General features: G+C 37.6%; 1 non-coding gene across 1 annotated transcript; it reads right to left on the bottom strand.

Annotated features, from left to right (window-relative positions):
- Positions 1-1,498: 1,498 nt before the first annotated feature.
- Positions 1,499-1,605, bottom strand: LOC123390461. Its single transcript, XR_006605050.1, has one exon. It is a non-coding gene; the product is annotated as a U6 spliceosomal RNA (small nuclear RNA).
- Positions 1,606-18,619: the final 17,014 nt, after the last annotated feature.

Below are 18,619 nucleotides of genomic sequence, written 5' to 3'. Positions count from 1 at the left end.
TTTTATTAATGAAGAAAAACACCAAGTTGATTTATTACTTTTGTTTACTTCAGGGTTGCTTCTAAAGAATTTGGCTTTCTAAACCTTGACAAGAAAAAAAATCGGCACAACGGCTTGAGAATCTACCTTGTCCAGAACCCTGCCCTCTAGAATGTGGAAGCGCGTGCTCGTACACCCACCCCCTTACACATCCTTGTACACACCCACGTTCACTGAGACACACAGTTATGCCCAGAGCAAGTAATATTACCGTGCTGGATTAAAACTTTCATTCATCCTGAAGATTTTCATTTTAATTTAGCTCCTAATGGAGGCCTGATGAAAAACAATCAGCTCGGAGTCTATTCCATGACGAACCAAACTCTAGGTCACGTATAAATAGTGGATGATGGTAATTACAGCGAAGAATCTGAGGTACTATTTATTTCTAACTAACAGACAGCACCTGCCAGTATTCGTACATCAACTCGTTATTAAAGCCCTCTGTCTGGATGCTGAGCTGACTTATTTTACAACTAATTGTCTTTTACAAGTAATCATGAAGTATGTATGAAGTTTGGTAAGTAAAATCATCTAATTTGGCAAGGGACATATTAAAATGAAAGAATTTGTGTCAGAACATATACTACAGCAGCTAGTTTTCATGATTGTCAAGTGCAATTTCATAAATACACCACCATAAACATCTTCTGATTAACTTTTTTCTTATGTTAAGATGAGAATTTTAGAGACATGGATCCTTAAAATGTTTAAAAAGTGTTTAAGGAGGTGGGAGACCCTCATTCTTTGAGTTATTACTCCAAAATGAAAGGGCAGATTAAAAGGAGCTACCATAGGCAGAGCTCATTCAAAGGCATTCTTCAGGGCGCCTGGGTGGCTCAGTGGGTTAAGCTTCTGCCTTTGGCTCAGGTCATGATTTTGGGGTCCTGGGATCAAGCTCCACATTGGGCTCTCTGCTCAGCAGGGAGTCTGCTCTCCTCTGTCCCTTACCCGGCTCATGATCTCTCTCTCTCTCTCTCTCAAATAAGTAAATAAAAAGTCTTAAAAAAAAAAAAAAAGGCATTCTTCATGTATAGTAATGCAAGTAAACCAAGTCTGGGGAAACTCACTGCCATTCTCTAAGAGAAACAAAGTTGAATATGGCAGATAATTAGCCTTTAAATGTACTCCACAGAAAAATTCTCCTTCATCAGAACTTTCTCCCTATTATGTTTCTAACATAATTTTATTTGAATTCAAATTTATTCTTCAAAAGTAAATACTAAATACTAAATCTGGTCTGTAAGCAACTGGTGGAAAGCAAACAAAGATTGCTATATTGCTTTGGATATTCATAGAAAGCAGGTCTGCCACATATGGTAGAACAGGTTGTTCACTGTAGAAGCACACCTTACAGTAAGTGTAAGAGGGCATGAAATCTAGCTCCTACCCCATGTACCCTGGCAAGATGTTTCTCTGGTTTTGTTTTTGTTTTTGTTTTTCCTTGTTTTGTTTTGTTTTAAATACAGAACACTTCATGAATTTGTGTGTCATCCCTACACAGGGGCCATGCTAATCTTCTCTATATTGTTCCAATTTTAGTATCTGTGCTACCAAAGCGAGCACTGTTCCTCTGTTTTAGATAAAGACAAAAGTTCATCAAACTGGACATCCAGGGGGCTGTATTTGTCTAGAGGGAGTGACCTGATTTTCTACTTCACATATTGGTACCTATGGATTATCAGAGACTTTTGTGGAAAGATGTTTGTTTCATTAGATTAAAAAAATAAAATAAAAGTCAAAGAGTTACATCCAACCTCAAAAGTAAGTTTATACTTGTTTTAGTTAAGAGAAAGCCTGACCTTTAAATTACATAAAACTAGGAAATTCTGAAAGGAATGTCTTCCAAAACACCTGACTTGCAATGATGAGACAAAGCCACTTCCCCTTACTGAATCCTCTTAATCAAAATGGTTTTTTTACTATTTTGCAACTATTTGTCTTTTTATGATAATCCCTCCCCATCATATTCAAATTCCTTCCAAACATTCATATATAAATGAGAGTGACCAGCAGCTTATCCAGGACATCCGTAAGTGGGCTATTGATACGAAGTCACTCACTTCTCTTCTCCTATTCACAAAGACTAAAAATAAAACTGAACTAAGAAAACCTTGGAGCGAGAAGAGAATTTCTAGAGTGTACCAAATTTTTCAAAGTGAAACATTTAAGGACATACTTTGCCTAGTTCCTTAGGTTATCAATGTGTTAGTGCTAATCTTGCATTAGGTCAGGGTTAACCCCAAAGAATCAGCTATTGAGTTCTGTAATATCTTTGTGGTACTTGTCAATAACAGTGTGGCTGTGCCTCTGGCTTCTGAGTCTCAGTCTCCTGTAGTGTTTTCTGTAATAAATACAGTAAAATAAACATGGGTACTTCCCAGGCCCTGTATAAAATCCTTTTTTAAAGTTAATTAAATTTTTATTGACAACCTATTATGTAAAGATTTTTGGGGGTAAAAAACATTTTCATAAGAGATATTTTATGATTCACCTATCCTTCCCCATCACACAGAGAGATGTCTAACACCAATATACCTAGTTTCAGCTGTATCTTCTTGCGATAACCTCTTGCGATAACTTCTTGCGATAACTCAATGAGACAGTCATAGAAAATTATTTTTTCTATTGGAAACATATTGGATACTTGAAAAACACCTTTAAGAATATGGAAACATTTTATATCCTTGCTTATCTTGAGAGTGCTAGTGAGTAACAGAAATCACAAGAGGTATATGACGCATGGACTCCAAAGCAGTATTTTACTATAAAAGCATGGAACCCTGCTTGCATATGTAATTTAATGTGCACCATGCCTCCCCTAATTCAATCAGGTCTCTACATCCCTTCTTTTATATTCCAATTGGATTTCATGTGCTAAAGCCATCAAGATTTTCAGGATGAAATGAATGCTTGTATTAATCCTGCAATTTCCATTTAAAACACAGCATCGATTTGATTAATAAGGTTTGATGCTGAATAATTATATGGCAAATATGTAGGCTATAGGAAAACCACAGATGTGACCACCAGCAAAAGCCTTGTGGGAGAAAGAGGTCAAAGGGAAGCAATGGCCATGACTGAGGTGATGAATTCTTTGGCTTTTCTTTTATGCAATTAACAAGCAGGGCTTCTATTAATTTGCCACCTCCAGAGCCTTGACTGGTCAGATGTGTCTGGGTCAAGGGTCATGGGGGCAGAGTAGGGGTCAGCATCACAGCAGCCCTGAAACAAAATGGGAAAACTAAAGAAATCTCAATGATATGGCTGAGTATACATTCTATAGTATGGAAGGAATGGGAGGAAGTGCATCTCCTTAATGTTAAGATTGCTGTTTTAGAATAATAAAAATGTTCTCTGCACATTTAATTCAAAGTAATCAATCTAAGGTGCAGTGGTTGAGCATCCAATAAAAGAAAATCAATGTGGTCTCTACAAGGGAAGACAAACAACACTCGCTTTTACTAAAGGGATTATAGGTTAACATTTATTCAGTGTATTGTAATCTGATGTCAAGTGGTATAAAATCAAGCCAACAATCCATTACCACCCGTTATAGGCTAGGTGCTGATCTCATGCAAATTGACTTTTCATAGAACTTATTAAATCATTTCTGTGTTCTAGCTATGAAACATTTTTCTATAGTGGCTGAATTCAGTAAATTTAATTTCACATCTCAGATGGAAGTATATCAAAAAGACAAATAGTTGTCATTTCAAAATGAAGATTTTTCACAACTTTCTTATGCTTCTGGTCATTAATTATATTAAGTACCTATGATGTTACTTTTCTAGGAAAACAAACTAAAGAATTTGGGCATGGTACTGGACCTGAATTACTTTCTTCCCAAATCCTTTTTATTCACTCCTACAAATGTCACTGTACAAATTCATCTATTTTATAACACTTGGAGATAAATTGTGCTGCAATTCCAAATTCTGATAGGATTTAGATTTCTCTAGAATTTAAGAGAATAATTCATGTTATCAGTCCTATGCATATTCTTAATTTTGAGCAATTTTCTATAAAGCAAAAAAGTCTGTATTTCATATTGGACACATTGTGAAAACAGGATTATTTTTTAATAATATGCCTTACAAAGTGCTTTATATAGTTCCACAATTTTGGAATTAAAAATTGTTGAAATTCTAAGCGTCTTAAGTATAGGGAACCTAATTCTTTAGTGTACTGGTCTAGCGTTTCCACTATTTGCTTGGGCAATAAGGATTTACAGTGACGACTGCACCTTCCCTCTCAAAAACAGGGTGAGCTTTTGAAGTATTAGAAGTTAGTGATCTTTCATTAAACATAATAAAAAAAATGGCTAGCAAACCTGTCAAAGTTAGCATTTTTTTCTAAAGCAACTGTGCTTATTGTTAGAATTGGGGCCACTTTTAAGTGTGAGGAAAATCATTACCACATGTCTGAAAAAACTGGTGATATTTTGCAGATCGCATTACTCTGCAGCCTGGTGCTACTTCAAAACATTTCAGAATTACTCGGTACTAGAAAGGGAAATTGAATTTGACACTATTTTTATTATAAAAGCTAAGTTTAGTTTTACCACCCTTGCTTTGATGAAACCTTTAGCTTTTTATTTGTTGGGAAGTAGAAGTTCTCCTGTTCTGTATACAACAAATAAAGAAATGTAGAACCTCTTATTTTAAAGCTTATCCACAAAATCTATTATATATATTCTATACACACTATATGTAAAATACATTATTGTATTATTAAACTACTCATGAGTTAGTATTTTTAAGATTAAGATTTAAGAAATTTATTAATTTTATCTCTAGAATGGCTTCAATTATTATCTTTCTTAATTATTGTGATTTTTTTCCCTGATATTTAGGCCAAAATATTTGGTGAAATTTATCACATTTACATGAAGCACTCTGAACTGACCAAATTGAAATCTTAAAATCTAACAATGATCTTGCAACATAGTTTCAATACTTTTGTTTTATACTTTTGTTCAGATGTTGAATTAACCCTAAAACAACAGATTCTTTGCTTTTAAAATTAAATTGTAAATAAAATCAGAGTTGGGCAAAATAGGTTGAGACACTATTTTCAGACTGTGAATTCTAAACCTGGGTTCTCTCCAGGATGTGGATTTTACCAGGATTTTTCATGAGCCCTTAATTTTTTGTCACATTTGTGTTAATATAATAAGGCAGAATTTCCTGCTCATTCCTACTGCATGTATGCTGCATTAGTTATCATGCTTCTGATCTCCTAGCAAAAACAAAAAACAAACAAACAAAAACCCCTCACAAATCTTAAAAAAAAAAAAAAAAAGAAAAGAAAAGAAAAGAAAAAAAGAATCAGGTACCAAAAAAAACACAAGTGCGTCTCGTGAGAAAAAAAAAATTGGTTTCTTTTCATTTTTATTCGTAAAAGATTAGCTTGCTTTAGGGGATCTAAATAACACAAAATCATTTCACATCCAGAAACGATGAAGAGATGAACTCTAGGCTAACGGTAATGGCAAAAATAATTTCAAACTGAAGGCAAAACCACTTCATTTTGTGCACAATGTCTGAATGCCTTCCACTGGACTTTAAATAAAAAATGGAAAACATTTTAGCAAATCTAGGGAAGCATGGAGTCGATGGCACTGAGAGGCATTTTTGATGTTTTTGCATTTTTGTGCAGGGAGAGCCATAAAAGGTTGCCAGTGGGGTATTGTAACACCACAGCTGAGAGTGAATTTTAGATAGATATAACCAGTTAAAGGTGATTGAATATCAAGGGTTGAGTAGTGCTTATTATACCTGCTGTTGGGAGACTTCAATTCATTATTGTAACAGAATGAAAACAGCATTGCTGCTGTCCAGGACATGCTTGTAGTATTGATTGGGCTTCTCCAAAGTCTTCTCTTAGGATGCAGAGTGCAGTCAAACATGCACAAACATCACTCAGTTCCCCTGATTCTGTCATGTGCTCCTTGTACCTCACACTAAAGCAGCCTTAAGACACAGGAAAATGCTTCTGTATTTGAAGGCAGACAGGGCTCTAAGCCTGACTCCAGGGGCTATGCAGATGTGGTGACCTTTCTTCCAGAGACCAGATTTCACACTCAAATTGTCATTAAAGCTTGATTTTCCCTAGAGGTCTCCAGTCAACTTGTGTGCTCTCTCCATTAGGGTTAAAAGTCAGAGTGGCACCATGCCCACGACGCATACTAAATAAAATGGAACATAAACAAAAGCAGGGAGTGACCCTCCGTCCCAGAAGGAATGGCATCATTCACCATCCAGCCAGCAGTAGTCAGCTCTGGTCAAAATGCACAAATCCAGGATAAACACTTGAGCCAGAATTTCACAGGATCTCATGTCTCTGGCAGGGTATCTCTTAACTAGTATATTATTCCCTCCTTTGAATTTTTGGAAGTAGTAATAACTACTGACTGAGTTAATTAATCAGATAGTTCAGGAACAAAAGTTTAAAAAGGAAAGAAAGAAAAGAAAGGAAAAAAAAACCAAACCCTATATCTATAACACAAAAATGAACTGGTTTGGGGCCTCTAATTATAATAATGGCAGAGTTAGAGTCTACATTGAGACAATTAGTTTATAAAAGAGTTTTGTTTCCTTGCCTATGTAGGTTGCCCGAGGACAAAATGGCCTTAAAAAATGCCATGATTTCTCAATGTCTTAATGCAGCTCATTTTAAGCTTGTCTCATAAATGAAATTTGGAAAGAGCAAATTTCTTTAATGTCCCAAATGAATCAGCCTAACATTGCAAGGATGGGAGGTAGCGTTGACCTACCGATACGCTGTATTTGCCCCCACAGACCTATGCCAAGAATATGCTTTCCGAAAGTAGAAGCCTTTCTGCTTAATTACGTACCTCTTGATCTGAAATGCCAATGCAAACAGCTCCATTTTCTCCTTAAAAGAGGGAAGAGATGGTGAGAACTGAAATTGTTCACAGAAACATTTCTCGGTACTTTAGGCAATCCCAGTATAGGGAACATGAGAATCAGGCGGGATAAATCTCAGTCCTATCAGACCTGTAGATTAAAATACCAGCAACAGATCTGAAACTGGGATATATTCCAACATCTAAACATGTGATCCAGTCACATAGTATCTGGATTTGGCATGATGCTTTTAGCTTTTATCTAGAGGTTTGTGGCAATTCTCTCATTTAAAATGCTGTTTGGGGGACACCTGGGCGGCTCAGTGAGTTAAGCGTCTGCCTTCAGCTCAGATCATGATCCCAGAGTCTTGGGATCGAGCTCCACCTCAGGCTCCCTGCTCAATGGGGAGCCTGCTTCTCCCCTGCCACTCCCCCTGCTTATACTTGCTTTCTCCCTCTGTGTCAAATAAATAAATTAAGTATTTATGAAAAAATAAATAAAATGCTGTTTTTGTAACTGAGTAAAGATGCAGAGTGTACTCCCTGTATATGTTGTAGGAAGACTGACATCAGAAGACATCAGTTCTAGCCCCGAATCCAATATTTACGGTGTAACCTTGAACAAGTCACTCTCTCCCTTTGAACTTTTTATTTCTAATCAGCAAATTAAGGCTGACATATGCTTTGACTATTTCTCGGGATTGTTCTCAGATTAAATGACCTAATTCATATGAAAGTTAATTGGAAAATTATGAAGATGATAGATAGACCCACCCCACTATTATCAATTTGCTACTGAAAAGTTCATCTGCCTAAGGTGAACAAAAATTCCTCTGGCTAACCTTTGGGCCTATTACGGTGTCCCAGATCCCTTTTGCCTTTTCCTCTGCTCCAACTTTCCCAGAAACATTTTCTACTGATATGTCAAAACCAACCTTAAGTGGCTGATTCCCAAAGTCAAGATCATTCCCCTGGTCTTCTGCTTCAAGCCTTACCCTCCGTGGGGATTCGTCTCCACATAACTAGCCTGGTACCCTTCACAACAGCCTTAAGTGAAGATCGAGATCCCATATTCTCCCCTTTGAGTAAACGCTCTGCACATTGCGTTTTTGTTATTGTTCTTTTTAAAAAAAAAAAAAAAAAAAAAAAAAAAAACACTATGATCTGTACTTGTCCCAAACTACAACTTTAGCTTCTCTTCCCTTCAGTCTGAACCTTGACTTTTATTTCATAGTAAACAGATTAATTACTATTTTTCTGTCCCATACTAAACTTTTAGCCTCTCTTCCCTTCATTCTGGACACTGCTTTTTATTTGAGCAATGAAATCACTTACTAGTTTTTTTCTCAATTACTAGTTTTTTTTTTATAGTAATGAAATCAATTGCTAGCTTTTTCAGAATCACTTAGGTATTTGAAAGCTTTTTTAGCCTATCCCACTAGCTTGCAAGCTTACAAGAAGAAGAGTGTGTCCTGTTCAGGTACTGAACTTAGTACCACAAATGCCCCAATGAAACAGTCCTAGCTTTATCATTGTGGGATATATGCAGTCTCTGTAGTTCCAACGAATTTAAAGATAAACCCAAACTTCCCACATTTTTTTCCCAGGGCACATGGAGAGGAGCAAATTCACTCTCCTCCTTCATTCGGAATGATTCTTAAGATTTCCCTTGCCCTCAAAATGTAAATGCATACATTATATACATTGTTTTATCAAGGAACATTACAGTCGTGTGTATGACTTACCTCTGCCAACGTCCCCGAGTTCTTCCACAGCTTCACCTTCCCCCACCTCCCAACCCTGTTTTGTTAACGTCAACTGGTTCACACCATAGAGAATGAGTAAAAGCAATTATCTTTTAAAGTGAAGGCCTGCTATGATCAACACCCCTAACACACCTGATTTCTATCATAAAGAAATGATGATTTCTTTAAAAATGATGTTTTTAAAAAATCATTTTCTTTAAAAAATGATTTACCTCACCATAAACTCATTTTGCAAATGAGAGAGTGGAGACTCAAAAAGGTAAATTAACTTCATTCATACCATAAAGATAGTAAATAACTGAGCTAAGAATTCTTGAATTCCTTATCAGGTCATTCTGATTCTTAAGACTGTAATATATTTCAATATATAGCTCAATATATTGACTTCCTTCACTATACATTGACTGCCATAACCTCATTTGGGGGAGCTCATTTTGACACAAATCTGCATTCCGTGATGCCTCCAAAACTCATCATTGCTCCTATTCTAATTCATAATAATTGCCTGGGATCACATTAGGCTCTCTAGCTTCTCAGCGCCCTATACGTAAATGATCTCATTTGATGCTGGGGGAAACCTGAAGAATGCTGGACAGGTGTTCTAACACCCATTTTAGATTGAATAAAGTCCTTAGGTTAAATAAAGGATTGCTCAAGTTACCACAATAATAAGCAACAAAATCATGACTAGAATTTACGCTTCCTGACTATACTTTCAGAGCTCCAAACTCACAGGGTCTTCTATTACTATGTGGACCTATAATTGTAGTTTAAAAGTTCTTAGCACAGATTTCACAGTCAAGAAATATAAGAGCTTGGCAGCGGCTGGGTGGTTCAGTGGGTTAAAAAATTCTGCTTTCGGCTTAGGTCATGACCTCATATCAGGTTTCCTGCTCAGCAGAGTCTGCTTGTGCCTTTCCCTGACCCTCCCCACCTGTGCTCTCTCTTGAGCGTGTTCTCGCTCTCAATAAATGAAATCTTTAAAAAAAAAAAAAAAAAGGGGGGGGGGCTCCAAAGCCTCTGCCTTTGGCTCAGGTCATGATCCCAGGGTCCTGGGATCGAGCCCCAAATCAGGTTCTCTGCTCAGCAGGGAGCCTGCTCCCCCCCACCTCTGCCTGCCTTCCTGCCTGCTTGTGATCTCTGTCTGTCAAATAAATAAACAAAATCTTAAAAAAAAAAATTTAAAAAAGAAAGAAAGAAAGAAATTCAGGGACTCTAAACTCTTTCTTTTTTGTCATAACTGGACTTAATTTCTTTTTAAAACCTTATTTCTGCCTGAGAGTACAATCAACCTAGCCACACAGGAAAGTGTAATTAAATTCCTGATTACTCAAACACCATTTAGGAGTAAACAATTTTTTTTTGGTTTGTTGTTGTTGTTTGTTTGTTTGTTTTTAGCATGGGTTGGGGGTGGGCAGAGGAAGCCCAATGCAGAGCTCAATCCCAGGACCCCGAGATCCAGCCTGAGCTGAAGGTAGACACTTAGCAAATTAAGCCACCCAGGTGTCCCTAGGAGTAAACAGTTCTGCCTGTTCCTTCTTTTACTCTGGGCCTTTCCTTGTTTTACTTTTCTTCCCTGGCCTGGTAGCGGTGTTCTCTCCTGACTTAAGGAGCAAACAGTTGGCCCAGGGTCATTGGTACCTGCTTACACTGGCCTCAGGGAGATGTGGCTTAGTCAGCCTGGGCTTTGGACACTGACCTTGGTCTACACTGCATCCACTGCTTACTCGTGAGGCACTTCTGTGGCCACATAGTCCATTATGCACTTGCACCTATTAATGCCCTTTGGTCCCAACCCAACTTTTAGCCATGTCTCTGGATTTCTTAGGAACAGCATAATTACAGGATGTTCTCTTGTGCTGCTCTGGGCCAGGGGAGGCTTATGAGCTATCTCAGGCCCTCTTACTGTTTTGAACCTTCTTTTCTAGAACACATCTCCGTGCTCTCCGGCACTGGTGTAGAGGACCTCTACATCAAGCTTGTTGCCATCCCAGACCTCTGCTTAGAAGAAAACTGAGAGTCCCCTCCACTACTGAAGACCCCAAACCCTTCAAGCATTATTATTATCGAGAGCCTCTTTCAGCAAGCCTTGTTCAGTATCAACTGCATTAATTATATATTTTAACAAAGGTTTATATAGCACTTATTTTCTGTTCTAAATGCTAACTCTATTTTATAGATGAGGATGTAAGCCAAAGAGAGGATAAGTTACCTGCCCAGAATCACACAACTAGTAAGCAGCAGAGCTAGAATTTAAACCTTGGTGGTTAAGAATGATGAATAGTAAGTGATTCACATGAGTATATTAACCACACCAGAGTAATGAGGACCTTAACAAGACGCCATTTATAAAATTTATTCAAATGGTCTCAGAGACATAAAGTGCCTCACATAAACTAGTGCATTATACCTGCCTGGGCTATGCGATGTCCTAAGAACCTGTCCTTGTGGGCATGGTTCTTTTTACTTGTCAAGAGATACAGATGGCTCTTTCAGAGTAGGAGGTGGCAATTCCATTATGTTCTAAAATGTAACAGTATCAAGGCCAGGTGTGTATTCCAATAATAAATGTTTATGGTTAAAGTCAACATCGTCATGTAAGTGATTACAGTCTAGACAGCTTTTACTTAAATATATCTTAAGTTAATGATGACGTTTTTGAAAAGAAGAAACAGTAAGACTATTTCAGAGAACATATCTGAAACTTTCTTCAATAACATAAAAAATCACTATTTCATCATCTCTAACATTTTGTGAAATTAGGCTTGGAGCCATAGATATGCTTCACAATTAAATTCCTTTTCCTGATACATAAAGTAATTTTTCTGGAAAACCAAGACACTTGCAATATACTTAAATTTAAAACACCACACACAAAAAATACCAGCACTGGAATTCAGAAACAATGAATTCTGGAACACTGAAAAGAAATTTTTAAAAATTTAAATAAAATACATAATACAAAAAAAAAATTTTTTAAACAAACCTTATGCATTATAACAGATAACTTCATCTTCTGGGCAAAATAAAGTCACAGGGCCAGAACTACCCTTCTATATGAGATAAACAAAGAAATGAACAATTGTTTTCAAGATGTTGGACATCAGATAGAAAAAGAGCAGTGATCTTTGATGACAGGAAACAAATGAGACAGACCTTTTGCCCGTATCGTAGCTATGAAAGAGTTTCTGGCCTTTGGTAGAGATATGGGGAGTTAGGGGAAATCAGGAAACTACCTAATTTAAGAAGATGGAGCTGAGACACCAGAGAGACGAGGGCAGCTAAAGTTCACAAGACAGAGTATCAGGGAACTAGTTCTCTCCAGGAAGAGAACCCTGGAGACCTGTGGAGCATTGGCCTCAAGTATTCCCTGGGGTTCTGAGCAATTCATGCTCTGAGGAAACCAGACAAGGCTGGGGAAAGAGGCATCCAAGAGGAGTAAAGGTAACAGTGCCCACACGCCCACAGGACCAGCCTGGAAAAACAAGATTCACAGGGCATTGGACAGAATCATTACAAGGATCTTGCCTCAGTAGTGAGTTCCTTATACTGAGAATTATTTGGGCCACTAAGTCTTAACAAAAACATCAAAGGACCAAACTGTTTGTAAGTAATTTAGCTGCATTACAAAATAAGACACAAAAATATTTATAGGAAAACAAAAATATCCAGCAACCAACGATGTTAAATAATGTCTGGCATCTAATAAAAAATACCAATCATATGAGCAAGGAAGAAAAGAAGACCCATAAAGAGGAAAACCAGCAATTGAAATCAACCCTGAGCTGACACAGATGTTAAAATTAAGACAGTTTATCAAAACATATGTTCAAAAAGGTGGGGATATAAGGATGTAAGAATACCTGAATCAAACTTATAGAGATGAAAAAAGACTTAAAAATGAACATCAAGTGTTGGCAATTATTTGTAGGAACTGGGATTCTCATACCCTGTTGGTGGGAATTTAAATGGGAACTAGTGGGAATTTAAATGCTTTGGAGGGCAATTTGATAATGTGATAAAAAGGTAAAATATAACTACCATATGATCCAGTCATTCCATTCCTGGGTTCATCTGAGAGATACAAAAGTATATGCCCATGCAAAGACTTAGACATAATTATTTATAGAAGTTTTATTCATAAAAACTCCAAAATGAAAAGAATCCAAATTTTCATCAATATGTAAAAAGATAAACTCTACTGTATCAATATGGACTACTACTCATCCATAAAAAGGGACAAAGTATTCCTTTCCTCTACACCATGGATGGATTTCAAAATAATTACGCTAATGAAAGAGGCTAGACAAAAATTGTATGATGCCATTTATGTTAAATTCTAGGAAATATAAACTAATCTATAGTGACAGAAGACAGATTTGTTTTGGGGAGGTCAATGTAGAGGTCAAGGAAGGTTGGGAAGAAGAGATCACCAGGAGTCATGAGAAAATTTGTATCCCTGATGGATAAGTTCATCATCTTGATTGATGGTAGTTTCACGAGTGTATACATGTGTGATAACTTTTCAAGTTGTTTACCTTAATATATTCAGCTTATTATATGTCAGTTGAATATTAATAAAGATTGCTTTTAAAAGCCACATACACACACAAAAAAAGAATGAAAAAACAGTTTCATATGAGAAGACTTTCTAGCACAAAATGGGAGTAGTTAAATTTTGTTTTGCCTTTCACCTCTTCCAATACTTTGCTTTTGTGTTGTTAATCATATAAAATCAGTTTTATTTAAGGAAATTTGACAGTGAATGTGATATTATTTTCCATTATATGGAAAGTAAATTTATAGGAACTTTCTCCATGTTTATTTCTTTAAGATTTTATTTATGTATTTGAAAGAAAGAGTAAGAGAGAGATCACAAGCAGGAGGCATGGGTAGAGGGAGAAGTAGACTCCCTGCTGAGCAGAGAGCCCAAAGCAGGGCTTAATCGTAGGACCCTGGGATCATGACTTGAGCCAAAGACAGATGCTTAACTGACTGGGTCACCCAGGTGCCCTCTCTATATTTATTTTTAAGTAAATAATGAAATGTGCTCAAGAATAAATAATGCTCAATATTTTACATTCAGGCCTTTCCATCAAAAAATAATGTCCTAAATTTCCAGGATCACAATATGTACTCAATATCTATGCCAAAATTTATTGGAAAAATACATAATGTAATTTAGTAATATATATTTGAAGAAAGAGTAAAAGAAGATGTTTTTAAAAAGTAGAATTAGGGTATAATGATCAGATTGCTGAGAAAAATTTTGAAGTTTGAGTATTCTTTTATGATAATTTTTTTCCCTATAATAGAGCATTAAAGCAATTTAGAATTTTACACTATCTCGGGACAATAGGCCTAGGCAATTGTGGAATCTTAGGTGTGAATTGTCACTAGGGATTTTCATACTCTTTACCAGAAGATAATGTTGTGGAAAATGATCAGTTTCAGAGAATATTTCCAATGGATACCGGAATCACTTCTACGAGATCAGTGAGTATCCTATCATGTGAGAAGAGGCTCCTAATAAGTTTTTCCTTCTTCTAGTCTCTTCTTCCTATAGTTCATTTTTTGTATTGTTTCCAGAGTTCCAGAGATAAAGATTTGACCATATCACCTTTCTATTCTAAACCCTTCCGTGACTGTGCAGTATTTAAGGCCTTGGATTATGTGCATCGTTATTTTTGATGACTGCGTCTACCTTCTATGCATTCTGAGGTTTAGCTGCAAAGAACTTAGAAATATGATTCTTTTACTTATAAGCACATATATGTTCACATTATCCTAATTATGTTTTATAAAGATCACACCTCTGCTGTGTTGGGGAATCGATTGCAGGAAGATGAAATAAGAGAATAGCATAGCATTGACTCTTGTGAGAGACAATAGTGACTTCAGGGAGTCTGATAGTAAACAGCATACAGGGGAGCTCTGCAGATGGCTTTCCTTCCATTTTCCCACCTAAGGACTTTCTAAATAATATTCCGACCCTACAGCAATGTCATCTCATTTATAAGTTTCTTCCCAATGGCCAGGACAAATACCTTTTTCCTTTCAACTTTGTTCACTTATTGCTCTATACGTCTTCTACACAGTACTTACCCCAGTTCAGAATGATCATTTCTGACCATGCTTTATTTTCCATGACCTTCTCAGAAACTAGTATAAAGCTACTTAAATTGTTGGTCAGGTTTCCCTCAGGAAAAGCGTGTCACACTCAAAAGGAATCATTGAAAAGGGTTTAACCATAGGACTCTCACAATGTACAAATAGAGTTCCATAAAACCAACAAGAGCTAGGGAAGTACCATTAGACAATCTTAAGAAACTAGAAGTCTTCTAGGCCTGAAGGGCAAGGGAAGGGGGCAGTTACCAGAATCCAGCCTGACCTATAGTATGATGCCTCCTAGTCAATGCTTTAGTAGAGAAATTCAGCCACTGACAGACTTCTTTGGAAGGGAGCACAGAAACATAAATGCTGCCTTCACTCTCCACCGGCCTCCTGAAGGCAAAGGACACTGTTAGATACAGTATTTTGAGACTGGCCTCCTGGACACAAGGTGGATTAGATGGGTTGAGAATGGACCCGGAGAACGAATGCAAAACCGCCAGCAATTTGACATGGAAAGTGAAGGAGTGTCATCAAACTGACAAGTGGAAACATGAATCCATGCATGGAAAAAGAACAGAAACTTGGGAGAGCATTTTCATGTGGATTTCATTGTCTGAATACAACAGGGTACAATGGCAGCTAAAAATTAAATTCTAGGGGTGCCTGGGTGGCTCAGTCAGTTAAGCATCTAACTCTCGATTTCGGCTCAGGTCATGATCTCAGGGTTCCGGGATCGAACCGCTGTGTCCAGCTCCTCGCTCAGTGGGGAGTCTCCTGGAGGTTCTCTCTCCCTTTCTCTCCCTCTGGCTCGTGCTCCCCCATTCTCTCTCTCTCTCTAATAAGTCTTTAAGGAAGAAGAAAGGGGGAGGAGGGGGAGGAGGAAGAGAACAGAAAGGAAGAGAAAGAAAAAATAAAGATTAAATTCTAGGTCTCTGGGAAGTCTGTGTCATTGCCTCACAAGTTTTCTTAAGACCACCCGAGTCAGAACTGACTGGGTTATATGCTAAAACATAGTGTTGTAGACACTGTATGGAGCCCACTGAATCAGAATCTCTAGGGGAAACACCTAGAATTTGAGTTGTTAACAACCTTCCCAAGAAATTCTGATGCATTCCTCTTTTTTGTTTTGTTTAGAAAGCCACTGATCTTAAGCTTTTTAGAGTTATAAACTGCAGAAAATTGGAGGCAACTTTCTCTAATTTATTACTTTACACTGATTTTAACCTTTTTGATAAACTCTACCCCTTAGTTAAGGTGCTAACTTTATTCTGGAGTTGTGAGACAAACAAAATGCTCATTACAAAAAGATTTCCAGCCTCTGAGTCCCTTGGGGTAAACTGTCACTGAGATCAGAAAGAAATCTGCATCGGAGAGATGATTTCTTTGCATCTTCTCTTTCTGCACAGAGTGTAGCTCAGGACTGTCTCAACTCCCTAGCCCTTTGTCACAAACAGCTGGTCTGGAACCAAACTTCATCATTACTATGTACCCTAATCCCAGAGTTTCCACAGCACATCACGCTCATTTTCAAGAAGCTTAATGGTAGTGATACTTCATCAGGTATTATTAGCAAACAGCCCGCTAACAAACACATCACCAGAAGCAATGCTATTGAATGCAGCCATGCCAATTTGAGGATGACAACCCAGTTCCTAACAGAGCACCCCTGGGGGATCTTCATGAGATGGTGGGAGAGGAGGATGAAAGCACCAAGGGAGTGGAAGCAGCCAGCCTCCAGACCATGGATCTGCAAACCAGTTCACTGATGAAATAAGCCAGGATGGGAACTGGAGTGGAGGGATGTCGGTATCAAAATATCAGGATCTCTTTCCTTTTTGCCACCTAGAGAGAAGGAAAAAAATGTGGATTTTTTTTAGCATCAGAAAAATAGAATCTATACTATCAAAGAATTAGTTTCCTCTCGTGATAACTGAAGCATCAATAAAATTATATATGTTATTAAACCTATTTAATCAGGATGCCCTTACATGTTATCTCAGGGGAACATTCTGAAGGCCTGTGAAATTAACTAGTGCTTAGGAATATTTTTCAAGAATATTAGTGGGATAAAATTGTAACTATAATAGTAATAATATTACCTGGTATGTACTGAGTAGTTACTATGTTTCATATATGTCTTACTTCATTTAATTGTTTTAACAACAGTCTGATGTTATCTGTATGAAACTATTATTTTCCAATTTTATAGATGAAGAAACTGAGACTTATGAAAACTTTGGCTTGAACTGTCACGATCCCACAGCTGGAATTCTAACTGAACAGCTATAAAGACCCTACCTTTTGAAAAAAAGTCATTCTATACCATTCGATATATAGCAACTTTAAGTTCTTGAAGATGACTTAAATTCTAGAAATGTTTACACTCTCTTTTAAATACACTTTCAAAGTAATATGTGGAAATTTACCTGTATAAGAACCCCAGAGTAAATCTATAGTTTGGAGTCATGCTACTGATCAAATAGCAATTATGGTAATGAGTAGCTAGAGGACTTTCATATTTCGGAAATACAGCTATGAAAAGTTGACAGAATGTTCATGGAATGCCTATGTCAGTGTAAATATATTCATTAAATGGTGACCATTATTTGACGGATTATGTAATCTTCATATTAAAACTCAAGGGGCATTTTAAAAACTGGAGGTGTTCACTTAACATTCATTAATCAGCAGACTTACATACTGTCCTTCAGAGAAAAAGAACATACGAGATTCGGGGATATAGAAGAATCTGTCCTGCAGAATCATTATTATTTTTTCAGTTTAAAATATATGCCAATTTACCTTCCACTTAAATTTTTACTCTCTCACCGAGATTCTTAAAGCTGATGCCGCAGTTCAAGACTGTGTTCAGAGAAGCAGCTGTGAAAAGTGACTGTAGCAGAAGTACAGGTGTGCTCTTAGGATGTTTAGGTGGAATGAGATGCAGTTAAACAGAACTGAGGAAGTCAAGAAGAGACTTGGAAACAATGAGGTTATTAAGATGGATCTTGTGAAAAAAATGGGAAGATGATGTCAAATGTGAGGGAGAAAGATTCTGACCAATGTATTGAAACCTCTGAGGCAGATAAGGGTGGTTGGAGTTGGTGGGTGAGGGCAATAAAGATAAAGAAAATAAAGAAAATTTGCTGGGTTTTTGAAAGTACTGAAAAGACGTTTGTAAACAATAGGAAACAAGGGGTATGCTGATTAACTACCTCAGGGAAAGCTCACAGGCCCCTTCTTCTGCTCCTGGACTCCCAATTTCTTCTAGAGAGAGCTCTACAACAACACAACGGGTTCCACCACGAGCTCAGCAGAAACCAGCCGCTCATGGCCGGCTACTACTGTTCAATGCTCTCATTTGTCTCTGAACTGATTGAATTTGCGTAAGGTTTTTCCAGTCCCTTCAGAGCAGAGCCCCAACCCGCAGTTATTTTCTGCAAATAATTCCACTTTCTACTCAAGTGAGATCAAAACCAGTTCCTCAGTCTCTCCTGTTTCTCCCCAAACTCTTCAGCTTCTTCCTTGATCTTCTCCCTCCCTCCCCTTGCAGGTGAAGAAGTCATTTCAGTGCTCATTCAGCGGTGACCTCATTCCAGCCCTTCCACATGCTCTGAGGGCTTGTCCCTGGATCTCCTGCCTCTCCTCCGCTCTGACTTGCTCTCTCGCTCTCATTCGTGCTCCCCGGACCCTAGCTCCTTAGATCACGTTCCCATCACACCGCCGCTCTGCCCCTGTGCTCCCTCCCGGCTAAATTTCTCAAAAGCTCATTCTCAGAAGAGGAGTCTCCATTTCCTCACTTTTTCTTCTCCCATTTGCTCCACTGATC

The sequence above is a fragment of the Mustela putorius genome, unplaced genomic scaffold (genome assembly GCF_011764305.1).
Source record: "Mustela putorius furo isolate JIRA1106 unplaced genomic scaffold, ASM1176430v1.1 tig00537350_pilon_pilon_pilon, whole genome shotgun sequence".
Classification (NCBI taxonomy): Eukaryota; Metazoa; Chordata; class Mammalia; order Carnivora; family Mustelidae; genus Mustela; species Mustela putorius.
Note: the sequence above shows the minus strand (reverse complement) of the source record. Positions and strands in the feature narration are given on the sequence as shown.